The following is a 20,269-nucleotide window of genomic DNA, read 5'->3' as shown; positions in this document are numbered from 1 at the left end:
ATCCAATCTCTGTCTCTGATTTTACAACCCAACGGAATACATTCTGAAGAATTAATATGAAAAGGGGAGTAAAGGCCTATAGGAATGCAATCACAGGGGCTGCTGAACCCTCCTTCTGCTGTATGTGCAATGCCTGGAAGATAAAAGGGACTAGAATTGGCTCCATGCTTTCTCAGCCCCACTGCGATGACAGTCTTCCCACATGAGGTGGTGTGGTCCTTTTGGGGGAAAGCATTTAGTTTTGGGAAAGGTGGATGATAAATAATGGTGCTGCATGTTCTGAAGCAGCTTGTGGGAGAAAAAGAGCACCAGCTGGGGCCTGAAACAGCCCAGAGTCAAGAGCATGTGCCAAAAGGCAAGAAATTGGCAAGCCTGGCGTGGGCACATGTGGCAGAAACATGGACCCAGATGCACTGAGAGACACAAGACAGTGGGGCTGGCCAGATCCCTCACTGCTGACTCCAAAGCAGCTGAAGCAAACACGCTTCTTGAGCTGGTGGTCTGCAGACACTATTGCCGTAGACTCTCTGCGATGTAGTTCACTAAGGTTTAGGTACCAATGTTCTCTTGACTGGATGGGGATTTTAGGAGTTGCCTATCCTTCCTGCTCCTGGGGAATGTACATGTAGAACCTTCTGAATCTGTGGAAAGCAAGCTTTCTCTCCTCTTAGGCTCTCCCCAGAGACTATTGGAACCATACCCTGAAGAAATCTGTCACCTTGTCTAACCTCTTTGTATAAATGATGACACTCATGTGCAAAGGAAGATCATGACTTTCCCAGGGTCACACCCACAACAAGTAGAAACAGTACTGAAAACCCAGGGACCGCTGTTTGTAACTGTTTGTAATTTCACCGGCTTTGGTGACCTTACAATAGTCCTTGGAAGGGTTTTTTTTTTTTTTTTTTTTTTTTTTTTTTGAGGTCTAGGGTGAGCATGGAAGCCATGACATTAACAGTCTACTGTAAACTGGCCTTTGGGGGCCCTTGGATGAGTAACAAATCAACTATAGTCTCCTTGGGCCATTTCATTTGCTTTTCTTCTTTCTCAGAGTCCATTTTTCTTTCATTCCCCTCCTGCCTCATGTCGTCTCTGGTGTCTGAATACCTACACTATATTTTGCCAGACTCGTCCTTAAAATCCCAGGCTCATCCTTCCCTTAAAATGTTCCGAATCCATAACACCACCTCTTCTTTTGCAGCTCGGCCACTGGCTCTATCAAATCAAAGGCTGTTCACACAGATGAAACACATAAAGAAACACACACACACACACACACACACACACACGCACACACACACGACACGCACTCACGCAGTATGAGTGAGGAGCACAAAGCACGCAGCAAAGACCAGAAGCTCTCATTACCTCCCAAAGAGTCGTTTTTCACTCATATAATGAGATGAGTGCATGTTGGGTGTGAGGCTACCAGGGAGACTTCTATTTCTAGTGTTTTCTAACACAAGACCTTAACTCCTTTCCTCCCTTCTTCCCTCCCTCCTTCCCTCCCTCCCTCTTTTCCTTCCTCATCCTCCCCCCTTTCTTCTTTCCATAAAAGGTCTGGCAGTAAATATATGATCTCTGTTACTCAACTCTGCCTACCATCACAAAATGTACCCACAAGCAATAAAGAAATGAATATATGTGACTGTGTCCCTCCAAAACTCTGTGGTCCCAGGAATTGGAATCTCACACGATTTCTCATGGACTATATAATGTTGTTACTCATCTTTAGCTTTTTACAAATGGTTTTGGGGCTGAGGCCATAGCTCAAGGGCTGAACGGCCTGCTGCATGAGCATGGGGAGCACAACCCCAGTGCTCACAGGGCTATGGGATACCAGCTGAGGAAGCTGCTGACAGGGTGTGGAACCAGCACAACAGAGAGAAGTGTGTTTTCAGTCAACAAAGCTGAGAGGAGTTGGAGATCTGAAGAACGCTGACATGGAGATACAGCATTTGGAGTTTCTTCTGCTGTGTTTCTTTGGCTTTTTCTTTGGTTCAGTATTTCCCCACTATTCTTCTCCCTTTCCTCCCTTCTGGAACAGTAATGCATATTCTGTGCCAATGTATGTTGAAAGTGTGTGCTCTGTTTTAATTTGATTTTATATGGGGTTATAGTTAAGAGATTGCCTTGAGTCTCGGAAGAGACTTTGGACTTTTAAGCAATGTGAAATTGTAATAGACTATGGGGACTTGTGAAGTTGGACTGGATAAAATTTTACGTTATGATATGGCTACAAGCCCGTGAGAGCCAGGGAGTGGAATGTGGTGGTTTGAATAAGAATGTCCCCCAGAGGGGCATTTATTTGAATGCTTTGTCATCAGGGAGTAGCACTATTTGGAAAGGATTAGAAGGTATGGAGGAAGCGAGTCACTGTGGGTAGGCTTTGAGGTTTCAAAAGTCCATCCTAGGCCCAGTTTCCCACTTCCTGCCTACTATCGGCGGCTCAGGATATAGAACTCTCAACTACTCCAGCACCATGTCTGCCTGCATGCTGCCATGCCCCCCACCATGGTGACAGTGGACTAAGCCTCTGAAACTTTTTTCACTCCTGAAACTTCTTTTATAACTTTGTCGTCACTGCTGTGTCTCTTCATCGCAACAGAGCAGCGACCAATACAGGGCAATTCAGGGAGGCTAGATAGGAAAGTTTTGGGAGCGACACTCTGTAAGCACTTGGGGTTGGGCTGGGATCATGGGCTCCTCTTAAAGGCAGTGGAGACACATTAGATGTTTTCAGTTTGGGGGTTTAATAACCAGGTGAGAAGGAAGCACTTACCCAGCAGCAGCCAACTTCTCCATACACCGTTAACATTCCAAACTCCACTTTCGTTCCTTCTAATCCTGTGTGTTTACGGGATTGTACTATTTCTCAAAGAGAACAGAGGAAGGCCTAGTGTTGAAGCCTCCACTGGTCTACCCTGGAACTTGGCAATGGCATTGCAATGAATGGAAAGTTTCTTTCTCTCTGACTGCTGGCAGAACCCAGAGCAGAGCAGGGTGTGCTAACATGTCTTCAGCAATATCCAACAACCATGCCCAAGTTAGCATTATAAGCATTCATTTTGAATTTTTCCCTCTCTTTCTCAGTCCGGTTTCATGCCCCCAGGTCAAATACTAACTTCAGGGCTGGAACCGTATGAGTTCACCATCAATTTTCTCGCTGTTAAGGGATAGAGGTGAGTCATCAACATTGTTCTATTACTGCCTGTGATATATTTAACGTGAAATAGAATTACAGGACAGGACCTGATGGAGCTGTCTCCGGCCTCACCTCCCACATGGTGTTTATACCTCCTCATTTGTCTTTCAGCAGCTGCATAGCCAGCCCCTTGCGCAAGCATCTCAGGTGCCTGCCTAATTAGCTCGGGTGCACCTTGGCTCCATCCACCTGCCCTTTTCATACCATCGGCCTATTGAGTTGTAGATTCCCTTGGCATTGGATCCTGCATTGCTAAGGTGACCCCAGGGAACATTTTAAGTAGGTAAAAGCCATCAACAATGTGCCTGTCTTTCCTGCGCCTTCCAGCTGACCCCTGACTAGCCAAGGATGCCAAATAATGACCAGGGGAAATTAGCAAATCTGTGGCCAACTTCTGCTCTATAAAGCTTGCCACTTTTTAAATGTTCACTATGGAGTATTGTTTTCAGGTAGGTGACCATAAGACATAATAAATTAATAAAAAATGTCATTTCTACTAATCAAGAGATGATCGGGTGCTCTGGTCGTCCAAGGTAACATGATGCAAACCCCTTTTACTCCTCCACTCCTCTTTACACACCCCTTGGCACAGTATAGGCCCGTTTTCTCCCCTTCTTACAGAGAAGTCCCAGAGCTTCAGGTCTAGTAAGTCAGGAACAATGTTCAGTTTCTGTGTCGGGAGAAAGCTTCAGCTAACGCCCTGTCCTCTTACTCTGGATAAGAAATACTCTTCCACAATTGTCGTGTAGCTGTGAAGGCACACTGTGGAACCCAGTCCCCACCAACTAACTATATGTGGCAGCTTAAATGTCCATGCACCAACACACATGCCACACCCGCACCCTCCCTCTCGACCATACACTTGCTCTCTACTGCTGGGCTTTGGGAGTCCTTTCATATTCATTGACTGGCACCACGCTCATTCTAAGGAGGAGAGGAGATCAGAAAAGGAAACATCATTTCCGCCCGAGTGTGGGAGCATGGCGTTCATTAAGAGCACCACAGCAATACAAACAATAAACAGCCATAAAAAGAATGCGCTAAGGCAGTGAGCAGTTCTCAACCTTCCTAATGCCGAGCCCCTTTAACACAGTCCCTCACGTTGTGGGGACCCCCCGACCGTACAATTATTTCATTGTTACTTCAGTTTTGCTACTGTTATAAATCATAATGCAGCTATCTGATATGTAGGATATCTGGTATGCGACCCCTGTGAAAGTGTCATTCAACCCTTCAAAGGGTCGCGACCCACAGGCTGAGACCCAATGTACTAGAGGTAGAGCTGTTGACTTGGAGGGATTTCTCTAAGGCAATGTTACCTGAGAAAAGCTATCAGGGAATATGTAGGCAGCAGTGGGTGTCGGGGAGCCCCTCTTAGTGAAATAAAGGCAAACATGGAAACCACTCTATGTACAAATACATTTATTGCTGCATTTTCATAGCGGCCTCTTATTTCCTCATGGGGGGCGTTAGTTAGGCTCGCAGCTAAATATCTACTTGATGCCCATCATAAAACCATTCAATTGCTTAAGGTAACAGGGATGTTAAGTAGTCATGCATAAATATAGAATTGAAAATTACATGTGTCGTTACTACACTAAACTTCTTACATGGACAATGAGTACATGACTGGAATGATTTACATACTTGTCTCAGAAACATATTTGTGAGGAGGGGGTACACGCACATATTCATGTGGGCACCCTCGCATGTGCGTGCATGTGATTGTGTAGACCAGATGCTGATGCTAGGTGTCTTCCTCCATCCCTCTCCATCTTATGTTTTGAGGCAGGCATCTCCCTGAGCCTGGAACTCAAGTTATTCACTGAAGTTTGCTGGCCAGTGAGCTCCATGGATTTGCTTGTTCCCCTGTGAGCATTAAAAATACTTCTGTACCCAGAGTTTACATGGGTGCCGGGAATCTGAACACAAGTCTGCATGCTTGCACAGTGGCAAGTTACTTACCGGGGTGTCTGCCAGCTGCTTTTACAGTCAAGCAGCTAGAGACTGACGGGAGGGAGATGACGGCTCGCTTATCTGCGGCTGTCTGCGATTGGTCGTTCTGCGGAGGGCAGGCCTCCCTTGATGTATGTATAAGTTTTATCTGGGCTTACAAATGGAAGTTGGAGACAGTGCACTGGGCTGTGTGTCTTTTTCATGAGCCACTACATCTCTGGAATGTGTGTCTGCAGAAAGACATCCATCTGTTTAAGGGAAGTTTTTTCCTAGATTTGTGGAGTGGCCAGGTAAGGAATGGAGTGGTTGGAAAGAAGATGTTTAGTGTCTAACACTCTTTTTCTTTTTCACACAATAAAGCACCAGTGCAATCGGTTCACAGTCCCCTTCCTGGCACCAGCAGTCTAAATGACGCTGGCTAGCTCACATCATGAGTACATTTAGTTGTTCTTTTCCTATTTTTAAAACTTTATTCTTCTTATACTAAGCCCGAAAAGTTAAAAGGCTTCCTTGTGTTTACATACGTATTTCATTTTGGCTGAGCCCTACCCTTCTCGATCTCCCTGACCAATAATCTCCCTGACCCTCCTTTCACGATGAACCTCTAACCACTGGTATTCTGTCTTCCACTTTAATATCTCATGTGTGTTCTATTGTCTTCCTCACCCCCTTCTTCTTAAACCATATTTGCTCCCTTTCTTGTGGACCTTTCCAGGCCTTCTTATGCTTTCTGTGTTTAATAAATTTTCGACGGCAGGCATTTCAACTAAGTGGAATCATACAGTTTGTGGCCTCATGTATGAGGCTCAATTTATCTCATAGGTTTTAGTAAATCCTTCCTTTTTTTTTACATGTGGGTAACATGCCACTGCAAGGGAAAATATTCCTGTCACTATTGCTAGCAGCCAGGTGCCTGTTGTCTGACATATAGGAAACATACATATTTGTTTCTGAAAAATAGTTTTTTGTTGATGTTATTTAAATATCTTTTATAAGCAGCCGCAGTCAATTAAAGTTTTTTCTTTTAAAAATGTAGCCACATTTTCTCTATATCATGCAAGTAACCCCAAATTAGCCAGATCATTAACTTCTAGTCTCTCCTCATTCCAAACTATTCTCTGTTCACTGACATGACTCAGCTTCTTGAAGGACAATTCCAGTAGTCTGAATCCTATGTAGTTTCCCATTGATTATAATTCATTCAACACTGTACCATGAATGCATATTACTTAGTGGCAAAGGTGTCCAGCACTAGCATCAGCTTTGAACATCATAAATGCAATTCCTATTCCTATGAACTTCAACCTCTTAGATAAATAATCACTTGACACTCTGGTTCCCCTTAAGTGGTGATACTTCCTGCCCACTTTCCTAAGGGAATTATTGAACTTAGTCCTGTAGTGATTGATGGGTGGTACCAGCACTAACTCTTAGACTCCTGGGTGGCTCAGTATTTGATGTATTCTAGCCATACCTCATAAGGCTCCAACATTTCTAGATCTTTATGTGCAAAGAATGTTAGCTTTCAAAGATGAAAGAGCCATCTAATTTTTTCTCCCAGTGGCCTTGGTTTTATCTTATGTCAGATAGAAAGTCATTACTGTGTTTTAAGCAGGGACATTAAAATTCAGTGTTAATTAAAATCATTTTAGAGATCAATACACAGAGCATACAGTTCCAGGGACCACTGATCCTATAGGAATGAAGGTGAATGGTGTACCTTGCAGAGCAGGGGACCATGATGGAATGCCTCTAATCCCACCTTAGGTACAATGACCCATAAGGAGGTTTCTTAAAGTCATCCTGTCATTCTTTTGTTCTTTAATCCTTGCTGGTTGGCTAAATAAATTTACAATTATTAGAATAACAACAACAACAACAACAAAAATCTAAAATATGGAGAAACTAAATAGAAGTACTTTTTGCAGTCCAGGAAAAGATAATGGTTACACTGGGGGGGGGGTAGCAGAAGATAAAATGCAGAGACTGAGGCTTATGTTAGAAATGGAACCTATGGGGTTGGACACACCACCAAGGAGGGAAGGACCAGCAATGACTTGTGGTTTTCTGCATGAGCCTCTGAGTGGATGAAAGGGTCAGTGGCTAAGATGGGAAAGCTGGCGGGCTTGGGACTAAGAACACCAAGAGGCCAGTTTTAGATTTGTTAACTTTCCTAAGACATCCAAGTGTAGAGTGTAGAGGAGGGTTGAAAATTTTTATCTAAAGTCCTTGGCTGGAGATGAATTTTTGGCACTTTCAGGACTGTGGGCTATCTGAGATTGCCAAGAGAGAAGGGATAAATGAGGAGTGAAGAAAGCTAAGGTCCCAGCCCCAATTAACTCCAATAATGTTCAGATGGGAGGATAGCCAGCCAAACACACAGAGGAGCAAGAGCCAGGAAAGCAGAAGGGAAGCCAGGAAAAATGAGACGTGGAGCCACAAAGCCACGAGCAGACAGGCTTGCAGGAGAAAGGACACAGCTGTGTGTAGTGATGAGTGGGCTCCTCAGATTGCATCTGTGGGGTAATTGTTGATGTGCTGAACGGTGGCAGGTTTTCTGGTGTGTAGGCAGTAGGTGCTAGACTTGAACAAGTTGAGGGATGAGGGAGAAGATGGGGAGACAAGGCGCACAGAAAATTCTTTTGTGTAGTGGGGTTGTCAAGTGAAGAAGAGCAGCGGGGAAATTGCTGCCTTGAAAGGTTTTCAGTACTCTGTTTTTATTTTAAGATGAGAGGGAAGAGAGCTTGTTTGGATGCAGATAGGAAGCAGGGTGAAGAGGCTTGAGAGAGAGGCAGTGTTGATGTTAACAGTTGCTACGAAGCTGGTTATGCGGAGGCGGACTGGGGCTTTGATGGTGGGAGAGAAAGGAGTTAAGGTGGTGAGTTGAGGCAGACAGGCAAGGGCTTACTGCTGGCTGGATGCAGACATCTTCTGTGGTCCTCTGGGCTGAATGTGATCTGATGAAGTGTGAGGTGAAGGTCTTGGGAAACCTATGTGTCTTCTAGCTTCTCTCTCTCTCTCTCTCTCTCTCTCTCTCTCTCTCTCTCTCTCTCTCTCTCTCTCTCTCTCTCCACAAGTCTCCTGGATCTAAAGTTCATTGGCTGGATGGCAAGCCTCAGCGGTCCTCCTGTTTTTTTCCCTCCCTGTGCTGTATTATGGGTGCATTCTACTTTGAATGATCTTTTGCCTGGCAAGCACTTTACCAACTGAGCCACCCACTGAGTTCTAAGACCTAGTATCTCTCCTCAGCCTGCTCACTGAGAACACAGGTGTCTGTACATCACACAATTTAATTGCTGTTAATGCTGAAAGAGAAGAGCGTGGAATTGATAGTGGGAGAGAAGGGCTGCATCGAAGGAAACTGAGTCTCGTACTTGATAAGTTTTCCTGTTGAAGAAGGCATCCTAGTGAGCTGAGACTCAAAGAGCATAGGCAAATCAGACAGGGAGTCTCAGAGAGCTGGAAGCTAGACAGATGGGGAAGCCAGACCTGGAGGGATTAAAGGAGTGGACAGATGGGGATGGCAGACCTAAAGGGATTTAGGGAGCAGGCTAATGTGAATGTGGCAGGCAGGGCTGAGCTGTGACAGGGATTGGGAGTTGGACAAACGCTGACCAAGGAGACAGGAAATGCATTGCAAAGCTTTATGCCAGCTACTGTGAAAAGATATTGACAGAAAAGAGGTTGACTGAATGTTAGATAGCAACTATTTCAACAGTCCAGATGATAAGCAAGACTAGATAATGGCAGGCTGACCCTCTCCTTGGCACTGCTCCCTTGAGATGGAAAGTTCCAGCCAAGATGTCCCCATGGATTCCTGGTGTCAGAAATGGGCAGTAGGCAAATCTGCCTTTTAGTTTCCATATCAGGAGACAGACTTCTCTCCCAACTCTTCCTGTGCAGAGAAACACTCAAATAGGAGATTAATGTACTGCTGGGTAAACCAGATATTGTCTGTGTTCTTCAGTCTGTAGCTTTCATTTGCTTTCACCAAGATGCTCTGAAGTTTCCTTCGAGTTATTAAATATGGATTAGTCTCCTTTTTAACTGTTGCATAATTACACATAAGTTGAATTTGTCTTGCTCTTTTAGATCTACACATCAGACACCTCACCTATTAAGGAGTTATACAAACATTCTCATCTCCCAGGAATGAGCTATGATGTTGACTTATGGGATCTTCTAGATTTATGTCAAGGACATGCTACATCTAGTCTGCCTATCACAGTTTATCATACTACATGTGCCCAAGTTTGTCACTCAGTCATCAGAAAAGATGGAGCCTTTGTAGTCCTAATCCTAAATTTTGTGGCCCAAATTATGGGTGAATTTAATTTCAGATAACAGAAGCATTGTATTCTCCATATGTTTTAAAGATTAAACATTAACAGGGAAAAACAAGCAGTTTGGCCAACATTGCTTACCAATAACTGTCTAGAGGTTAGTTGTTATTTTGCTATGTAAATAGGATATTTTCAGAGTTAAGTTTTTTCTGGCTTGACCCACACTGTCCTACTAGGTGGGAGGCCATTGTTTCAATGAATATATCATGCTGGTAGTTTCCTGTAGGGCTCAAGAGTAATGATGAACTGCCTAGTCAGCCAGGTTTGCTTGGGAGGACCAGGTAAGAGCAGAAGGATGTCCAGTAAATGCAGGTTTTAACTTTCTTGCTATTTAGGTTAAGGGCGAGGACTATAGATGCTGAAGACAAAATGTGCTGAGTACCATACAATTGCCGCAGACAGGCAGAAACCAGGACTGTAGACAGAAGGGTGGTTAAGGGGTTAGTCCAATGTTTTGGGCACGGTGTGCAGATGCCCATTATGAAATAAAGGAAGTGTCCTAAGTTCATGTCATGACTTGAAGATTTAAATGCAGGTTGGGGCAATCTACCAAATGAATCATTGTTTGTTATTCCCACTCATGGGCTAAAGGCAAGCTTGCCATTACTGCCTCGTTTGTGTGCTTGACCTTATGGTAAAATTGTGTTCTCCAGTCTTTCGGCCTACCATTCTTTAACATTCCTGTTCTGAATACTGGTAGCTTACCTGGAAGCCATCCTTTCTGTGTGTCCCTTGCCCAGATCCACCATATTGTATGTACAGATCAATAAGAGAAGAGTGCTTGGAGAGGCAAGGGAATTAGATAAGTGCATCCTTGGGTTCCTGGGAGGAGCTCATTGTCTGATTCCCTGGGGGCTATGTCTGTAACTCTCGCTCAGACAGATCCTGGATACATTCTAAACTATATGGTTTCCAATAGGCACCCAGATGTCAACAAGTAGCGTCGGTTGCTGAACATACCTTTTTACATGGTTTTAAAATTAAAATATAATTACATCATTTCATTATTTCCCCCTTTCTCTTTATACCCACCAAATTCTCCCATATATCCCCTTGCTTATTTTTATAAGTGTAGCCTCTTTAATTATTGCTTCATGTGTGTGTGTGTACTTTGCTCAGTCTATATAACGTAACTTGTATGTATATGACTTCAGGCTAGCAACTTGGTATTTCATAAGCAATCGGAGAACTCTTCCCTGGGGAAGACTATTTTTTCCCACGCTCAGCATTTCTCCAGCCTCACTACAGCAGTGTCACAGTTCATCCTGGATCCCCGAGTGACTTACATCTCCCCTGTCCTTGGACTAGTCATGAATGTCCTTTCCTTTCATATTTATGTTGTGTAGCATTTAAAACAAATCTTTTCATTTGTAATTTCTATGTGCCTCCTTCTGTCTTCCGCAAACACTGTGCATTCTTGAAAACATGAAGCTGGATCATTTTAAGAATTAAGCTTAATTCATCCTAGTTATTACAGTTATCAGTACATTAAGATGAATTACAATCTTCAGGACCAGCATTCTTCGGCTGCTGTGGAATGCCCAAATTGAAAAGGACTAGACCCACTCCATGAGCCAATGGAGGGATTTTTCCCCTCCTCTGGGAACAATGCTGCTTCTTCAGAAACAAATCCAAACTGCTTTGAATTAGAGCTCAAAGATTTACAGACCTGGTTAAAAAAAAATGTTAGCCAGCATCCTTCCCTGGATGAGCTCTTGCTTCTCTTCTATTCCCAGTCTGCCCCGTATACCTTTGCTTCTTATCATTCTTATACTTAGATTTATTTTTTCCTGTTTTTTAAACTTTTTACTGAAGCTCCTTCAAGAACAAGTTGCCACCATCAGTCAGTCTGCCACGCAGGAATAAGTAAAAATAATGCTTTTTTTAGGGTCATCCTAGACCCCCAAACTTTTAAACAATGTCCTCTCTGCCAACAAGAAGTAGTCAAGCAGAAAACAGACCCCCCCCATCCTTTATATTGTGCCCCAATCCTTTATATTATTATGAAGGATCTAGAATAAGGAAAATCCTTCACCCCAAATCAGGGGCGTAAAACCAGCCCAAGGCTTCCAGAAACCTGCCACCCATGGAGTTCCAGAGAGCAGCCAACACCATCACATGCCCTGAGCCAGAATGGGAAAAAAAAGAAAGAAAAAAATTGGCTATTGAGATTATCTCTCACCCTAGAGCCTGGATATTACAAAGACAGATCACCTAAATTATCTCCTACCCTGCAGTTTATCTAAAAAAAAAAAAAGCAATTTCTGGGCTGTGTGAGGCCATCCCTTCCTGTTCCTTACTTTCCACTATTCCACTACAAAAACAGATTCAGACTCTAAAGAGAAAGTTCTTCTGTATCCCCAGGCCTGAACTTCAGGGTGTGGAGGTACCACCTTGTTGGTGGAGGTTTCTGTCCCTCCTGGTTCCATAATAAACACACAGAAACTAAATTATTTGCAATACTGTTTGGCCCATAGCTTAAGTGTATTTCTGGCTAACTCATATCTTAAATTAATCCATTTCTATTACTCTGTGTATCGCCACGTGGCTGTGGCTTACCAGCAAGATTCTGGTGTGTCTGTCTCCTATGGGTGGTTACATGGCTTTTTTCTACCCTGCCTACTCTCTCCTCCTCTATCTGCTTGGAACTCCTGCCTTGCCCTATTCTACTAAGCAACTGTCCAAAGAAACTTTATTCATTAACCAATAAAAGCAACACATATACAGAAGGATTTCCCATACAACCACCTCTCATACTAATAGAGACGGCTCTCATCTTAAAAAAAAGATAGTTATCGTCTTTATTATTTTGTGTGTGTGTGTGTGTTTGTGTCTGAATATGTGCATGTGGCGATCACATTTAATGTCTAATTTAAAAGCAGAGAATAGGGCCTGGAGAGGTGACTCTACCTTTTGTCAGGCTTATGGCCCTACTGATTGTGTGAATGAGGTCACACTAGATCATCAAACTATAGCTGAGACACCACATTACTGTGTCATGTGAATGTCCTCAAGAGAGACCAGCAGAAGAATCAACCTGGCTGGCCCAGATCACATGACAACCCCACAGAGCTATGAGCATGCAGAAGGGCTGTCATACCCAATACTTTCAGTTTTGAGATGGTTTCCAAGTTATAACCCCAAAGGAGTAAGAAATAGTTTGCCTTGTTAAATTTGAGTGACTCTGGCCCAGGAACATAGATTTAGGTTACCCCAAATTCCATGCTCTAACACAAAAATAAATTCATGAAGTTTTATGGTTGCAGAACAAAGAAAGACATAAATCAAGAGAACTTTTCATGTATATTGTTAGAAACATCAGATAGGCTGTCTATAGCAAAACTTTGAAAATCAAATGTTATGTGGTGACATTCTTAGCTTTTGGGGTGGTGGAGACTAAGATTCTGTGCATACACTCTGAAAGGATTTACCTAATAGTCACAAGGATGTTAGGCAATGAATGACTAGTTAAGGGGTAAGATAGCCAAGATATTTAACTCTAGACTCGGGATGTTCCAGCCTCTCCACAGTCAACTCATCACAGTTCTCATCAATCCACCAGCCTTGGTGAGATGTGCAGTGGAGGTGTGACTTCCCTTTGTGGGATGTTCAGTGAAGGTGTGATATCCCTTTGTGGGTTGCTCAGTAGAGGTGAAACGTCCCTTTGTGAGATGTTCTGTGAAGGTGTGACTTCCCTTTGTGGGATGTTCAGTAGAGGTGAGACTTCTTTCTAGGAACTTGAGTTCATGCTGTGAAACAGCAGGCAGCAGTTAAGATGGTGCCTCTATTAGCTAGTTTTGTGTCAACTTGACACAAGCTAGAGTCATCAGAGAGGAAGGAGCCTCAGTTGAAGAAATGCCTCCATGAGATCCAGCCTGGTACTGGCATAAAAACAGACAGCAGGACGAATGGAACTGGACTGAAAACCCTGATACTAATCCACACACCTTCAAATACCTGATTTTTGACAAAGAAACAAAAGATATCAAATGGAAAAGAGAAAGCATATTTAACAAATGGTGCTGGCATAACTGGATATCAACATGTAAAAGAATGAAAATAGATCCGTATCTATCACCATGTACTCACTCATAAGTGTTTTTTAAACATAAAGCAAGGAAAACCAGCCTACAAATCACAATCTCAGAGAACCTATACAACAATGAGGATCCTAAGAGAGACATACATAGATCTAATCTACATGGGAGATAGAAAAAGACAAGATCTCTTGGGTAAATTGGGAGCATGGGGACCTTGGAAAAGAGTTGAAGGGGAGGACAGAGACAGGGAAGGGAGCAGAGAAAAATGCAGAGCTCAATAAAAATAAATAAAATCAAAAAAAAAGAAAGAAAAAGAAATCAGATGGACGTAAGCTAATAAACAGTACTGATATTCTTGGGTCCCTGCCCTAGCCACGCCCACTCCCATAACCTCTGACCCGCCCATCGCCATCTTGGGATCTCTCTCTTTCTGCCTGGGGACCGTTTGTAGCCTCTCTCTAATCTTTTTTTAAGAATAACAAGTACCCCTTCATGGCCTCCACATCAGCTCCTGCCTCCAGCTTCCTGTCCTGTTTGAGTTCCTGTCCTGATTTCTTTCAGTGATGAACAACATTGTGGAAGTGTAAGCCGAATAAACCCTTTCCTCCCCAAGTTGCTTTTTGGTCATGGTGTTTCTTTACAGCAACAGAAACCCTAACTAAGATAGTGTCCGGCACTGAAGTCCATGCTCAAGATGTAGAAGCTGCATTTTCTTTGTTTGACAGTTTAATCCCCCAAATTCTTCAAAAAAAAAATCTCGAGATCTCACATCTTAGAGATTCTAAGAGTCTCAGAAGTCTTAGAGTTAAAAGAAACTCCAACTGAATTCCCTCCAATGAGAACGGATGCCCTTTATCGACCTAGCTTTTGCCTTTTACCTACTTTTATGACCTCAGAATTGCACCATTTAATTTAGGGCTCAAAATGAAATTCATATTGGCATTGAGGGAGTTTTCCTGAGGGATAAGCTTTCAAATAAGTACAATGTAAAATCACAGGAAAATGTGAATTGTTATTGGTTCAAATAGAATAAATACAAAAGGCAACAGGGTCCAGAAGTCAAAGCCTGGGTCTGACCTACTCACGGATCTTGATGAGTGGTTTCCTCTTCTAGAATGGACCGTGCCATGGGGATGATTTGACAGTAATAACTATAGAGATGAGGTAAATTCAACAAATGGAAACACCAACTTGTGCTGGCTTCTTATCAGAGCGTTTCAGAGAGATACAATATTCTGTAGACTCGCACCGAGGACCCAGACTCTAGAGAAGCAAGCTCTCTCTTCCTCTGTCAGTCCTCCAAGGGTTGGGCACAGAGAACCACTGATCCCCCAGACGTCGTGTTCCTGGGTGATCTTTGCGTTGAGAGGAGTCTGGATGAGAAACTTGTACTTCAGATAAAATACTGGTGTATCCCAAAGAAGATTAACGCTCTCATGAATTCTGAACTACGCCAGTGAGCTGAGCATCTTTGGAAATCACTCACGAAAGTGCTATTTTTAAAGTTAAGGTGCCTTTGCACTGATTGAATCGTGCCTGTGAGATATGTTCAAGAAAGGAATCATGAATTCAAAGGTTTTATGTTGGGGAGGGTTTCCTATTCTGAAAATGTCTGCGCTGTCTAGCAGGATTTATAGTGGTGAATCTTTGACCCCAGGCAACAATTTTCAAAATCTATTTTAGCCAAGAGTGACTATTTTTGTCTCCCTGAAAGGGGCCATATCAAATGTATTTTTGAGTCAATAGCTCATATATTTTCTACTAAAAAAAAAAGAGTCATGAATGAGAAAGCCATCTCCCGTGAGATGAGGCAGAGGACTGGAGCTGTTGAACGGCAAAGTTGGTGCCTTATTTACTCCTGAGAGACTTCTGACAAAGGGGATGCGTGAAGCAGCAAGGAAGCCTTTCAAGAGAAATCCAGCAAGAGGACTGTGATGTGCAACTTCTCTGGGCAGGAGGCTGAATTCAGGGATGCTGTTGACTTTAAAGATAATGAGGCACTGTCCTATCCTCCTGAACTTACAATCTCATATATGCAGAAGGTACCACAGCTGAAAACTTGCAAATAGAACAGGCACAGCAGGAGGAACTGTAGCGGGATGCAGGACAGGTGTGGGGCATCTCCACAGTGTATGGTAAGTGCAAAATGAAGATGTGTAGGCTCAGGATGCTAACCCCAGCTCAGGGGATGTGGGGGATATTGGCGGTGAATTCTGGGGGAAGATCATATATGATATGCAGTAGCAATTGTTTGTAGACCCTGATGATTGGGCAGGATTTGGAAAAGCTGAAAGTGGTAGGGACTGCAATCCACTTGGAACACAGGAGAAAGTCTTTTTTAATGGGGTGACTAAGAAAAGAGGTAGGGGAGCACACAGTGTGAAGTGTGTCTTAGAAAAGCAAGTTGACTGTTTCACTGGAGTGGAAGAAGGTGTGTGTTGGTAGAATGCTAGGCGATGGGAGCTGGAGAGATGGCAGGGTGGTTAAGAGTGCTTGTTGCTCCTGCAGAGGACCCATGATTTCCATTCCCAGCTTCTGTATAGAAGTCAACATACACCTGTAGCACTAGTTTCAAAGAGTCTGGCACTCTCTTCTGTCCTCCATGGGTACCTACACATATGATGCACATGCATACAGTCAAAACACACACACACACATACGCTCTCTCTCTCCCTCTCTCTCCTTCACACACACACACACACATCTTTAAAACACAACAAAAACAAACTTAAAAAGCAGACTACTGGAGAGGTTCTTACGATGCAAGGCATTTAGCCTACAATGTCTGGGTAATGAGCATCTTAAATGAATCTTGGGTGCTTCAGACATGTGTTAAGCTTATCAAAATCTAAGACAATGTGAGTGTTTGAATTGAAGCTAATTTCTTAAGTTATGAGCCCACAAAAGATTCTTCATGCTTTCCACTTCCAGATTAGAGCAATCACAGCCTCTCTATTGTATTGGGATCAAGCTGAGACTCACTCTCTAACAAATCCTGAATTTAAATATGACCCACAGTCATTTTTAAAAACCAAACTCTGGTTTGCTCCACAGTCTCCCGTAAACATACATACCTGTATGTTCAGTCAAAAACGATGTTAAAAATATTCAAGTATAAGAAAAAAATGTAATCTATACTTCATATATGTGTGCTGCAAAATTGTTCATTAACTATTTAAATATGAGTTGTAAGTTGTTCAAATCAAATAGTTATAATACTTTCCAAGTAATTTATTGATAATCAGAAATGGTGATCGCAAAATTTTCACCACTCAAAATATAATGTTCTAGTGTGAGCCTGGGTATGATTTCTGTTCTCCAAGGTCACTTCTTTGAATTGTGTCATTAACTGCTCAGCATCTAGGTTTCCTATGGCACCTGGAGGCTTAAAGATGCCAGATCTAGTCTTTGTAGCTCACCATGTACCTGGCCTTTTCAAAGGTCCTAGACCTGTGTCTTTGCCCCCATTGTCAGTGCTTCTGTGCCTTGCTACTGTGTAGCAAAAGATGGCTCTTGTGCCAGGCACAGAGCCGAGAATGCCCTGTCTTCTACTGTCAGCATTGTGGGCTTATCAACCCAGTGATAAGCAGGACTTAGTAATATTGCATTTCCATTTTCTGTGCAGCCAGGGAATCCCGTTTCTGTGTTGATTTTAGTAGGAAGGATCCCTGCTTGAAACAGCGGGCCTGGAAGAAAAAGAATAGGCTCATCGAGGCAGACTTCCTCTTTTAGAGCATTGGCAAAAATGTGCGCAGAGAGGGATGTCCCAAATCTAAGTCATATATGGAATTCGTGTCACACAGGAGAAAAGGGTGTAGACCGAATGAGCTCCGTTCCTTGATGTTTTCTCAGTTAGGGGACTGTTTGGAGCTCAGTTGATTATAGGGTGTGATGCTATAGCCTTGTCTGCTTTGTTGTGAAGAACACAAAACTTGAAATATTATATTGAGGTAATCTCTCACCTTTCTTAAGTCCCAAGCAAAACTGTTTTGGGATATTGTTTTGTATAAAGACCCAAACTAAATGTGTTCTTGCTGTACATTTTAAGATCAAATGCTTGGAAGGCAAAGCCAAGGGAATGGCTCCGAAGGCTCTCTATAGGCATGAAATCTGTTGCTGCATGAGATATGAAGTATTTATTATTGATTGTTCTCTTAAATAACCAAGCGATGGTGCTGCAGAGATAGCCTGGTAGATAAAACACTGCTCACACAGCGAGGAACGAATTTCTAATACCCAGAACCCCTGGGAAGCCAGGTATGGTAGCTTGCATCTGTAATTTCCACTTGCCTGTGAGGACAAAGGAATTGACAACGGGAGAATGGCCCCCTAACCTGGTGAATGCATTGCTGAATAGGCTTCCCTGCTCAATTAAGGTAGAAGGTAAGGGCCAACACCTGGCCTCTAACCTCTATACATGCATTATGACATGGGCGTGCCTGCGCTTATACAGAACATGCCTCCTTACTGCCACCATGTAAAAAATAACCAGACACGATAACAGAGAAATTTGAACCTTAACGTGCTTAGTGATCACCTGTTGAAAAAAACTGCAAAGTTTGCATTCCTTCCCCAGTCAGGTTGATTTAGGGAAGTACTCTGAATTTTCACAGTAACAAATGCCCAGGGCCTTTTGATGTGCTCATTACTTACTATGGGCTACACCTTGAGGAATGCTGAGCAAGGGCTTTGTGTCTCAGGAGATCATGACAGCAGATCTTTTGCACGGAGGAGAGGAGTGGTTTGGGTGAGATAGGATGCTGGTCTTGTTATCTAAAGGCAAACACTACTGAATGTCGTTTTTCTTTCCCCACCAACTGCCCAAACATGCCAGTTTGGGAGCTAGGAAGACCAGGAAGAATTGTACTTCATTCCTAACGAATGTGCACTCAAATGAAGACAGAGGCCATAATGGCTGGGAAGAATGGAGTGGGTGCCACCCTCCCTCATTTCCAAGGCAGGTCTCATTTGTGAGTAAAATGGAACACCCATGCCATTTCTGGTTCTAGTCATTAGCCAAATAGTTAAATTGAATAAACCTCCCAGACAATTGGTGGCCAACAGAACAATTTCTCTTCAAGTGCTTTAGTTGGACTTTTATAATATGTCGATACATTTGCATGTTGACTAGCATGCTGGAGAATACTCTGCACAAATCAGAAAAAAATACAGATTATTACATAATAGCATTGATGGGTCTTAAAATACTGAGTAAAAATGTAAGATGCAGAATTACATTTATAGCAAAATACCACCCATCATTTATCTATTATCCATTCTCTATCTGTCTATCTATCTATCTATCTATCTATCTATCTATCTTTCTATCTATCTATCTATCTCTCATCTACCTATTTGTCTATAGATCATCTCGATATCTTGCACAGACAAATTAATATTACTGAATTTTAGAGATTGGACACAACGTCAACTAAAATATGAAAGATGGAATAGAAATATATGTATTAGATAGATGAAAATGAATGATTATTTTGGAAAAAGAGAAACTAAAATTGAGGAAGGAAAATGAAGGGGACAATAATAAAACAAAGCAAATACAGCAGGGACCTTGGCCTAGGTTGGCGCTGACCGTGGATCTTGAGCCAAGGAATGTGATACATTCAGTTTTTGGTCTCTGGAGGACAAAAACAAAACAAAAAATGTTAAAGTCTTGATCCTTGCTTTTATGGAATTATCATTATTTGGAGTTACATTAACTAAATAAGAAAATACATTAGGTAATTAAATGACAGATGGGGAGCAGCAGTAAATAATGTGAAGCTTAGAGAAAAGAGTAGACAGGCACGGGAGAAACTATAGGTGAAGGGTGTAGGAAGGACAGATGTCCTTTGGCTCTGCTGTGGCCCTCTGATGCTTTCCACTGGGTGGTCCCTTTAGAAGTCTCTGATTTTCACCATTTTTCCTGTGGTCCACAGAGGTAACAGGTTTAGTTTTTATAATTTTAATCTCCAAAGACAGTTCTGTTTGCTTGTTCTCCTTACACATAAGCTAAATGATTTAAATTTCAGTGAAGAAAATATTTAATGTCATGGCATGTTTCTTGCACCTACTTTTCTCAGTGACGTCTATGGCTCTCAGGCTCTGTGAGATCAGGTGATGTCTGCAGAAATGTTTTCTGTGGCGAAGTGAGCGGTTCTGCTTTGCGGTTGCTAAGGTCACACCAGCATTTCTGATCTGGGTGGCTTAAAGCTCACACCAGAGAGCTGAGGTGGTCCTCCTGGACAGCTTTCTCCCTCCACGGAGCGACCCAAGGGTTTTCCATTGTGCTCATTTGGCATCTTGTCCATGTCGCTCTCAATTTGTGCAGGGAGGTCTTTTCCATTCCAGCCCCCTGGAAAAGAAAAAAAAGATGAAAGACCTTGTTTAGGAAGATTTAACAGGTGGCAGCGCATCACTTCTTACCACATCCTCCTGGCTAGACTCGATCCTGTGACTGACAGAGAGGCTGGGAGAGGTGATGTACCTCCATTCTCAGACCCCCGAGGAGGGGAGCCTATGATATATCTCTCACTTACAAATTCATTACCACCAGCTCTTAGTTGTAAAAGATACATAAAATGGAGAACTAAATAATTAAATAAATAAATCGTGCAGACCACGGTGCTTTATGTAAGGGAGTTACGTGAAACACACGGAGCATGCTTCCGTGCTCCCTAACGGACAACACGTGCTCAGTCAGGGTGAGGGTTGATTTTCGTTTTCTA

Source organism: Alexandromys fortis, unplaced genomic scaffold (assembly GCF_014885135.2).
Source record: "Alexandromys fortis isolate MF-2015 unplaced genomic scaffold, M_Fortis_MF-2015_v1.1 scaffold_71, whole genome shotgun sequence".
Classification (NCBI taxonomy): domain Eukaryota; kingdom Metazoa; phylum Chordata; class Mammalia; order Rodentia; family Cricetidae; genus Alexandromys; species Alexandromys fortis.
The sequence above is the reverse complement of the archived record's forward strand: the minus strand, read 5'-3'. Positions refer to the sequence as shown.